The sequence below is a fragment of the Sitophilus oryzae genome, unplaced genomic scaffold, assembly GCF_002938485.1.
Source record: "Sitophilus oryzae breed Bouriz unplaced genomic scaffold, Soryzae_2.0 scaffold_357_pilon_pilon, whole genome shotgun sequence".
NCBI lineage: Eukaryota > Metazoa > Arthropoda > Insecta > Coleoptera > Curculionidae > Sitophilus > Sitophilus oryzae.
Window position 1 is genome coordinate 1232567 of NW_022146926.1, and position 12095 is coordinate 1244661.

The 12095-nt window shown below is 30.3% G+C and overlaps 1 protein-coding gene across 4 annotated transcripts in view; it reads left to right on the forward strand.

The window, feature by feature from the left end:
• The window catches only part of LOC115884813 (moesin/ezrin/radixin homolog 1-like), a 62521-nt gene that overhangs the window by 18102 nt on the left and 32324 nt on the right, over positions 1-12095 (forward strand). The window lies entirely within an intron of this gene.

The window sequence follows — 12095 nt, forward strand, 5'->3', positions numbered from 1 at the left end:
ATATAATTCGAACCAAAGAATATACCTAGCTAGAAAAAGAATGGACTCTGCCATACTGAAAAATGGTCCTACAGAAGTGGCGCCATCTATTGAGTAGGGCTTGTTTTAAATGAATCAAAGCGTGGGCTTTTTAAATGAGTGGATTTATTGAATTTTACTCTAAAATAATTAAACTTGATTATTAAATCTTATTTTTAACACGAATTCAACAATACTAATAACAAGTATCGTTGTGATGTGTAAAAAATAAGATTTAACAGTATAATTTATACAATTATTAAATAAAATTAAAGCCAAACATGTGTAAATATTATTTATTATTTAAAGTTTTTATTTATAAGTCAAATATTTAAACATCATTTATTATAATAAAACAAGACCAACGTAATACGTCCAAAGTTTTGTAAATGGAGTAAATATAAATAGGTACTTAAATGATGGCAAAAATAAAAGACTTACATTATATTTTTAGGGCCACAAACAAAAGGAATTGTCTAATAAAAACACATATAACAAATTATAGTTTGAAAAAGGTTTTGATAATCATTTTTGATAATATTATGATTGGCGCTATGACAACGACAATATTTTTTGACAATTTGACAATAGTATGACAATGGCCGTTGGAAACTATGGAAACTACAAAAAAAATCTGATTGAACGCCATCTGGCAATAACTAGTAGCAACTTCTTAACCTAAAAATTAATTGCACTACTACCTAGCGCCCGAGGCTGGAACTATTTTATTTGAAATTTCCGTGGAAACGGTGGAACCAGGGGCGGGAAAGTGAAATACCAAAAGCGGTTCCAACGTTTCCACGGAAATCTCAAATAAAATAGTTCCAGCCCTAGCCACTAGGTGGTAGTGCAATTAATTTTTAGGTTAAGAAGTTGCTACTAGTTATGCCAGATGGCGTTAAATCATAATTTTTTTGTAATTTCCATAGTTTCCAACGGCCATTGTCATATTATTGTCAAAGTCTTAAAAAATATTGTCGTTGTCATAGTGCCATTCATAATATTATCAAATAAATGATTATCAAAATGTTTTTCAAACTATAATTTGTTATATGTGTTTTTATTAGACGATTCTTTTTTTTTGTGGCCCTAAAAATATAATGTAAGTCTTTTATTTTTGCCATCATATAAGTACTTATTTATATTTACTCCATTTACAAAACTTTGGGCGTATTTCATTGGTCTTGTTTTATTATAATAAACGATGTTTAAATATTTGACTTATAAATAAAAACTTTAAATAACAAATAATATTTACACATGTTTGGCTTTAATTTTATTTAATAATTGTATAAATTATACTGTTAAATCTTATTTTTTACACATCACAACGATACTTGTTATTAGTATTGTTTAATTTGTGTAAACAATAAGATTTAATAATCAAATTTAATTATTTTAGAGTAAAATTCAATAAATACGTTCATTTAAAAAGCCCGCACTTCGATCCATTTAAAACAAGCCCTACTCAATAGATGGCGCCACTTCTGTAGGACCATTTTTCAGTATGGTCCATTCTTTTTCTAGCTAGGTATATTCTTTGGGGTAGATTAAATGATACTTTAACACGTTCGAAAACGATATTTAACATCTCGCACGTTTAATTGCTTCCATTTTTGAAAATTTTTGTATTCCTTTTCATAAGTTATTCGGGATCTAAATGGAAGTAGTTTGGATATAGCGTTTGTCGCCTCGGCCTGAATATCTGTTGGTAATTTACTTATTTCGTTTTGAGCCATTTCTGGCTTCAATTCAATCAGCAATCGGCACGAAAGAGAATTAAAAAATATTGACTCAAAACTGACAACTAAAGAGACAGCTTTATTTATGTGTCAAATTACATAGAAACCAACGCCAACCCAGCACAATATTTTTTCTACTCGTAGTATATATATATGTATAAATTCCTTGTGATAATAATTTCTGAATATTTTTTAAAACGTAACTCGGTATGGAAAAAATATTGTTTTATACACGACGATAAAATTGCATTATCGTCTCCCGAAATTAATTCATTCGCGATTTAATTAATCTCATAGACTTAAAATAAAATATAGACTGAGCATCTCATTCATAAATAGCTGGTACATGCGGTCAGACAATGTCTTGTTATTGTTGTGTTATTGTTTTAGGTTATAACGAGTGCGACACGAGCGATAGATAGGTTGTCTCTGTCGTAACGGTCGTTCCCTGACGACTCTGCCGAGAAACACAACACTGTCTTTCGTTTCTCAAGTACACTGAACTCTCCGTATCATAGCCGGGTAATTTTTTTATTTTAATGAAGCTATAATTAAATTAAAAATATATCGTATTTAAACTTTTTTATATTTTATTAAGATTTAGGACAGGTTTTTTAAATAAAAGTTTAGAAAAAACGTCTTAGAGTCCAAAAAGGATAAAAATAATAAAATACACGTTATAGAAGAAATTTTATAATCGAAATTACGTAATTTTTGAAATTAATAATAAATTATTAATTTTAGTCAAACATTTACAACCCCTAATATTAATGAAAACAGGATCTATTCCACAGATATAATAGAATCGGCGACAGGGAGAGAAAAAAAAATATGATTGTTGTAATTATTTTTCTGGTTAAGTGATGTCTTATGTAAATTAGAGAAAACATAAATCTGTTCCATTAAAGCAAGGAAGGTGATAGGAAGTGGATAAAATGAAAACTACATTTATTTAACTCGGTACTGTCTTTATTATACCGGGTGCGTCCCAAAAGTGGCTCATCCCCATAATTTTTTTTATATTTTCAAATAAAAAAACAAGATTTAGTATGTTAGTATATGACATAAATTAGGATTGTTTGACGCATTCAATTGTTTTCGGTCACTTCCTGTTTCACCGGAAATGACTATAACTTTTAATTTTTAAACGGCACCCTCGGTATATTTCTACTTTATTTGATAGAAAATGACACTCTGAATAGAATGACATATCATATGTCAACTTTTGACACTTTCGCATATGGTTTAATTGTAATTGTAACACGTGGTTCATAACGACAATTTGACTCGAAATACCAAGTGTGTGGTATCAATATATTCATAAAAAAATGCTTTTTCCAAATATGCTAACGAGTCACCCTTGTTCCATTTGAAAAAATTGACATATGTATGATTAAAAATATGATTTGTACATCTTTTAATCGGCCTAGACAAGACACGAAACCCATTAGACGATCAAAACTATTTTTCCAAGGCTCCTTGATTAAAACTTAGTGTTTTTAACAACACCATGGCACCCTGGATTGAAATTTATAATACGATTTGTTTTTAAGCGACAATGTCAAAAGTTGACATATGATATGTCATTCTATTCAGAATTCTATTATCATTTTCTATCGAATAAAGTAGAAATATACCGAGGGTGCCTTTAAAAATCAAAAGATGTAATCATTTCGGTGAAACAGAAAGAGACCAAAAACAATTGAATACGTCAATAAATCCTAATTTATGTCATATACCTACTAACATACAAATCTGTTTTTTTATCTGAAAAAATAAAAAAGTTATAGCGGTGAACCACTTTTGAGACGACCCGGTATATTAAAAAATATTGTCTCATAATGTAATATCATATTAAAATTCTTGTATGTTATTTTAGATTCTGAAGATAATTTTAGAATAAACCGGAATATATTTTTAATAAAAACATTATTAATTATTAACAGGGTTATAATTATGATTTTGTTACAATGTAAGTAAGTAAATAATGTAATATAAGAGAAAAAATTCAGATTTTACATTTTACTAAAATATTATCTAAATAAGCGCCTTTCTACAACAACGCCACTGACTCCCAATGGGTAAATTGAGAGTTGCTTCACCGGTCGAAAAAGTCGTTTCAAGACATTAAATGGATTATTTAAGTCAAATTTCTTGCAAATTTGGCACTGGCGAACCATATTTTATAGTTCTTGAACAGAAAAAGTCAATAAAATAAACACTTAAGGACTACAAGCTAAGAAAATGCGTTAATACAGCCGAGGAGATAGCGGCAACAAAGCTTTACCGCACACGTCCGACACGTACTACAAGGTAAAGCTTGTCGCCCACTTGGCCGTCACGTCCCGTCCAGTTCCGGCCCGTCAAAATACGGATAGGATTAAAACCATGCAAATGAATAGACTACCGCACATTAGCCCGTCACGGCACGGAACGGCGAGTGCGTCGACGGAACAGATTCCAGCTCTCCGACTCTCCCCGTCAAACGACGGTCCGTGCCGGGACGGGCTGGTCAAGTGTGCGCGGAGCCGGCCGGCGCGGCGCTGGCCTGTATTAAGTCGTGAAAGCCTGTCGATCGCATATTTGTTTTGCAGTTATTTCTGCAGTTGTTGTTGTTGAGTCCGAGAAAGCAGTCCTACGGCAAGCCTTTCTTCTTTCGATATTGCTCTTCGAAATGAGGAATTTTGAAATTATAAATTAGGTTCTAGGCATTTATTGGGCGACATTCTAAAATATTGAAAAAATTTCTTTTCGTCTTTTGATTAATGGGATGGACCCACATGTTTCTCTTTATCTTCTTTTTATTTTCTTCTTCTTGCAAAAATGCAAAATCAGAACTGCTGCTTTCAAACATAGTGACTCTGCAACTGCTACATGTAAACAAAATAAAAAGATCTTGGCAACACACGACCGCAACGTGACGGTTTGCCGGTTTCCACCGGAAAAGTGAGCGACCAAGCTCTCCGTCGCCTGCAGGTGACGGGCAGCTACGGTCCGTGCTGTGCCGGACAAGTGGGCGACAAGCTTAATGAATGAATAGGCTCCCTCGCCTCTAATCGGTGTTGTCATATTGTAAAGAACTTATCCTTTTTAAACAGTATCCGACTGATAATTTAGTAGTATAAGGACTATTTAATACATCTATGGAATATTAAAACCTACTTTATTAAACTGTAGTATTAATATCTCAATATATATGTGTATAACAAGAAAAAAAATATTGATAATATTAAAGACGTGACAACATAGGCTGGATGAGGAAGGCTCGGTCGACTGTACCCAGAAGTAAACATGTGTACAAAAAAGATTGTTTGACCGCATTGAGATGTAAATAGTGTAGTCTATATTTTATTTTAAGTCTATGATTAATCTTTTCGGTCGACGATAAAATACCATTTTATCGTCTTGTATAAAAAATAACTAAAAACTTAATAATTACTAATTCTTTTGTGAAAACACATTGAAAATGGTTTAACTGCCAACAAATTCAGATTGATTATTTGTCTTTTTTGTCACACTGTATATTGTAAAATATGCAATTCATAATACACATTTCATCATATATGGTAATTTAATATAATCGGTAGTATATTAAATGTTAATACATAGCTACAACACAGGCTACAAACACCAAAATTATTGTAATTTCTGACACGTGCTCTGTGAAACTTGATGACAGCTAATCAAGTTGGAAAGTATAATTAACGTACCAATACACTACGTTTTTTGGTGTCTGTTCACTAGTATTAGATCTAAGAAAAAGTCTTCTGGCTAAGAGATTTATGCATATTGGCTTTACGTAACAGTATACCTTTGTACACATAATATGCCGTTTGTAATGTATGCAAATATTTACAAACCTCGATCAAACCGTTCCGTACTTTCCCTATCTTGTTTACTTGAATGTGGTTGAGATGCCAAAACAACATATTTTTAAAAAATAGAAACCAGAAATAAAGTTTAAAATATTGCTTTGCTGAATAATATTTCAGCTAATTTTATTTTTATTGTCACTATGACATCTTGTATATTACGAATTTGAAAATTTTATGGTAGCTTCAACGCATATAAGAATTATTTTAAAAAATATCAACTTGGCTTTAGGAATGGTAATATTTTAATTTTCATTACACGTTGTACAGGGTGGGTCAAATTTGACGCTTTTAAATGGAAACACCCTTTTCTATAGGAGATAGATGAAAACTAATATCGGTGTCTGGAGCTCAATTTTCATCAAAAACATGATGGTAAAAACCGCACATCAATATCTGTTACCGTTTCGGAGTCACGGGGTGTTTATCAAAACTGTGCATTTTTAACAAATCGCTGTAACTTTTTTGCTATGGAAAATTTTGTATTTCTATGAAAACATTTGCAAAGCACCTTTTTACGTAGAATTTAATGGTTTAAGTATATTTTTTTTTAAATTAATAATTTAAGAGTTATCAACAGAAAAAATGATTTTTTATTTGGGACACCCTCCATATTTTTATTTAACTGAAAAGAATTTAAAATTACCTTTCCAAAAATATAGCACACTTGATATTTTGTTATAATCCTCTTCGAAATACAGAATTTTTAAAAGTTCGCCACTTTTAACTAGTAGGCTTTGGACCCCTTATTGATGATATGCCCTTAATGGAACTCGAAAACATATTTTTTCAGCAAGACGACGCACCGGCTCTGAACGCTGAAGTTATTAGCAAATTTTTGCAGCCAATTTCAAGAATATTTGAATAGCTAACCAAGATCCCAGCCGTTGGCCGTCGAGGCCGCCTGACTTAGTGCCCATGGATCTAATCCTATTGATATATTTGCGAAAAAAAGGTTCCTTATTCTTCCGTATAATCTAGACAAGAATTAGAAATACTTAGCAGTTATGAGAGGGTATCTTTCACCCCCACTGAGTTAATGAATTTCGCGAGAAATGTTCAAAAACTGCCCCTTCTGTCCATAACAGAAGACGGTCGATATGTCGAACACCTGTAGCAAAATCTCATGTCTTGGTTTGCTATTTATTTTTAATGTTATTAGATATACTTTAAATGTGTTGATGTTGGTTAAATATGTTTTAAATTGTTATAAAATTCTGCATCTCTCATAGCAAATATTATTTTCGTTTTAACTGATGCTCACAGCTAGAATTTTTTTGCATTGCAGCCGGTGCCGTTCAAAGCCTACTTTTTAAAGCGGGCGAATTTTTATATACTCTATATCTCGAAGAGGAATCGAGCAAAATATTAAGTATGTTATATTTTTGGAAAGGCAATTTTAAATTCTTTTCAATAAATTAAAAATATACAGGGTGTCCCATATAAAAAATCAAATTTTTTGTTGATAATTCTTAAAATATTAATTTTAGAAAAATTATACTTAAACCATTAAATTCTACGTAAAAAGGTGCTTTGGAAATGTTTTCATAAAAATACAAAATTTTCCATAGCAAAAAAGTTACAGCGATTTGTTAAAAATGCATATTTTTGAAAAACACCCCGTAACTCCGAAACGGTAACAGATATCGATATGCGGTTTTCACCATCATGTTTTTGGCAAAAATTGAGCTCCAGACACCGATATTAGTTTTAGTCTATCTCCTATAGAAAAGGGTGTTTCCATTTAAAAGCGTCGAATTTGACCCACCCTGTACAGAGTACCAGGTGTATAGGCTTGGTGCTTTCTCCGCCGGTGCTGCCACCATCGGAGAATATCGTAAACAATTAGTATAGTATACAAATACACGGATTTAAATTGCGAGTATACGAAAAATTTAATATTTAATTATTCTAAAAGTGTTAGGAAGTAGGTATAATTTGTGAAAATTCTAAAAATAAGAATAAAGAAGTAAATATTTTGATATATGCAGAAAGTGTGTTAAAAAGCTTTTTAGATGAGTTTAACTACGGTAGAGAGCATAGTTTTAATCACCGGTTTTGCTAGTGAGGCATAATTGGGGCTAAATCAGGTACATAGGATTATAATTTTAGATGTTCATAAAACATTTAATTACTTGTTGAACCAAAAAAGTATACCATTAATATTGCAAATTATATTTTATCCTCTCATAGTGTATTATGTCTATTTAATTTTTTGATTATGTAAGGAGCACTTTGTTTACTCACTTGTTTCGTCGAACTCCTTGAATCCATTTTTGCTTTTGATCAAATCGGTGTGAGAAACTATGAAGCTATAAAAAAAATGTTGTTTCGGGAAAGTTGAATATCCGGGAAAGTTGAGTTATTGAATGTTATTGCACCCAACAACGCCCTAATTACGCTCTCCTTTACGCGTTAACATTTTTTCGACAATTTTATTAACATTTGATATTGTCACAACACAACACGGCGCCTAGATCGAATTCTTTTTCATTCATTTTTTACTACCCGAAACAGCGTTACATTACACAAACCTCATACCTGAGTGCTTTATAGTCTCAATAACTGCACTAGCAAAAAACTAGAATACATAAATATTGTGACAAAACCACGATTTCAATAATATTTTAATGCGATCAACGTGACGGCGCGCGGCGGCGTAAAATACATATTGATTATTTCTGATTTCTGCCGTTGAAGCGCTGCGGTCAGAATTTGTTGAAATCAATTGAAAATGCACCAAACCTATATACCGTATGATCGAGAAAAAACGGCGTCAGCGATGGCTATGGAATGAAGATCGTGGTCATTTTATATGTAAATTTATACGGGAAATGTCATCGATGTTCATTTCCTAGCCAACTGGACGCCGTTTTTTTTCGATCATACGGTACTATTGTGTATTTTGTACCATTAGGCTAGTAATATACAGGGTTGTTCACCACATACGACACGGAGTATTGTAGCTAAACGATGATATTTTTACAAATTGTAAGTTTTGGGTTCGATGAAGGACTATTAGAGGTACAATTTAAAAATAATTTTACAAAGTACAGATTGTCCCAAATAAGTAAAAAATATCAAAGTTGTATTTTTTTAAATGGAACACCCTGTATATTATTACATTTTTAGTTTCTACGATTAAAATAAAGGTAAATTTGATTAAGATTTATTATACTTAAACCTTACCGTTTTTGAAATATTTTCAATTTTGTGAAATTGCAGTAAAAATTTTAAGGCTTCATTTCTCCAAGGGTATCAAAGTTTTTAATACTAAATATTTACTGAAGTTTATTTACTGATCAGTTATTGTGTTGTAAAAATTTATTTTAAATAATTATTAGCTTCAAACGGCAATAACTTGTTTAATTTAAATGGAACACCCTGTATATTTTACGAGAATCAGATGCACAATTTAATTGTCTATCAAATTATGTTATACCATTTTTTACCTATCTCTTTAAGTTTCCGTAGAAAATGCATTTTCATTGCAATTTAGAACTTATTTATCAATATACCCATGGACTATTGACATTTTAGATTTTTTTTAAAGAAGTACCAAATTTTTAAAGAGTACAGATACTAATATTGTCGATATAATTCTTTGATTTCATTAAAAAATAAAAAAACTGTTTAAATATTTGTTAAAGAGGACCAATTAATATGATTTCAGTATTCAAACTACATTAACTGACTGTTTGCGTTGATTAATAATAATTGCTCCAAATACTAAAAAACTGAATTTTGTATGGGCATTAGACAGTGTGATAAAAAGTAACACCTTAAAAATGATATATCATTTTTTAATAAATGCTTATTTATAACAACAAAGACTTTAATTTGATAATTTATTATTATATTGATTTCTGACTCAAAAATCCACATTTATTTATAATAATTTATTAACGAACACAATTAAGTGTGTCATTAATTAGTATATGGGCGGAAATAATGGTGTTATATTTAATTAATGGTATGCTCTTTTATAAAGATTTAAATAGTTTTTTTTTTGCATACAAATGGGCTAGTAATATTACTAGTCTGTACATTTTGTACATTTGTTGCTTTAAAACAATCTAAAATGTCAATATTCCATAGATATATTGATAAATTAGGTCTAAATTATAAGAAAATGCATTTTCTACGAAAACTTGAAGGGATAGGTAAAAATGGTATAATACAATTTGATAGACAATTTAATTGTGCATCTGATTCTCCTAAAATATACAGGGCATTCTATTTAAATTAAAGAAGTTGTTGCCGTTTGAAGCTAATAATTATTTAAAATAAATTTGTAGACACTCTGTATAAGGTAGTATTACTTTTATTAATGCAACATAATAACTAATCAATAAATAAACTTCATTTAATATTTAGTATTAAAAACATTGATACCCTTGGAGAAATGAAGCTTTAAAATTTTTACTGCAATTTCACAAAATTGAAAATATTTCAAAAACGGTAAGGTTTAAGTATAATAAATCTTAATCAAATTTACCTTTATTTTAATCGTAGAAACTAAAAATGTAATAATATACAGGGTGTTCCATTTAAAAAAATACAACTTTGATATTTTTTATTTATTTGGGATACTCTGTATCTTGTAAAAATATTTTTAAATTGTAGCTCTAATAGTCCTTCAACGAACCCCAAACTTACAATTTGTAAAAATCTCATCGTTTAGCTACAATACTCCGTGTCGTATGTGGTGAACAACCCTGTATACCTTATATTTAAAGCTAGATTATGTATAGTACTTGCAATTTTAAATATATTTAAACTATTTAATAATTATTACCATACGATCCAATTTTTACAATTATTAGCTTTGCGTTTTTCAACCATATATACAATTTTGTGGTAAAATTTTACTTTTTTTCCAACATCACTGGACACACTATTAGAATTGCTAAAAACCTCCATGGTCTTTACCAAAAACTTATCTAAAAACGGAGGAAAATCTTAAATTAAAACTGAACGGTCTTCCGTTTTAACTGACAGGCAAAATGTTATGTGTAGAGGGGGCTTTATATTAATCCACCAAAATCTCTTAATTTTTTTGTATACTTTTATCGATGATACAACATCAACTAACAGTATACACAGGTTTCCCTCTTTTATTCTATGTCAATTTTTACTTCCGGCAAACGATAACGGGAACAGATTTTCCTACACACTATTATTTACATCCATTGTACGCAACATTTTAAACAAACAATAGTCGTTACAGAATCGTTAATGCCATTCATAAAAAAATATTCAAATTTGAAACAAGACGACCCACATGTTTAGACTTTTTTGTGGTTCGGGTGGAGACTAGTCATTTAGAAACAGAAATTACCAGAATATCTCAACGAATTATTGCTTGTTCTAAACGATAACCAGTGATGTCAGAATATTTAATGTTAAAATACCAAAAACATGAGTTATTAGCTCGAATTATGATGTCATATTCCTATAATAGTTGTTAAATGGAAATATACGTTACGTATAAAGATATATTTTGAATGAACTAGTATATTTATAACAATTTAGGTACACGTTTTCTGCTGAAATTTAAGTTAGATTTGCGATATGTAATGTTAAAATAATGTAGACACACTCTATTTTTAGATCTTTTTATTTGTTTTTTAAAATTACACATGTCCAATATACATAGAATAGTATGGAATATCATCAAACGAATTTTTGTTTTCAGAGCTATGAATTTTTTCTTGAATTTTAATTATTTTATGTATATTTGCTACCATATGTTAATGCCGCTAGAGGGCGCAACTGCTATGGAAAATAAAAAAATAGAATTTTTACAAAATGTTGTTTAGGTAAGGGGTACTATAAATATTAGCTTCATAATATTCAGTAAATTTCAGATTTTTTTTTTGTTAAAACCTTTTTTTCCTTCCTGCTAAAATAAAGTGGTGGGGGAAGGTTATAGATATATTTCTAGATTACAGTTGAGGGTTGGAACCTTTGGTGTTAAACAGCAAAATAAAAACACTAAGTCGCCACAATACATCAAAACACTTTTACTTTTACACTGGACGCGCGTTCCGCTAACCATGTTAGCATCATCAGCAGATGATTATAAACTGAGAAAACAGTTACATACACTGTTCGGTTTTTATATGATTCAAAATAAAAAAATATATAAATTGTAAAATTAGTAATTTTTTAATGGCCATAATGCGTTCTTTCAAAATCATCGAACAACTAAATCATTTCCATAGATCCAGTGACGTACCGTGACTTTGAATTTTGAGACCAAAAACAGAAACAATACTTTGTCAAAAAAATCATATTACAGCTATGTTTTATTTTGCATGAAAAAGTTAACTAAAAAGTTAGAATAATTATAATTCTTCCCTAACTAAGTGGTTTTATCGCTAAATTTAACTAAAGCTAAGTACAACACAAATCTTAAATACGTGGACTATTATAACAACAAATACATCGTAAAAGACTG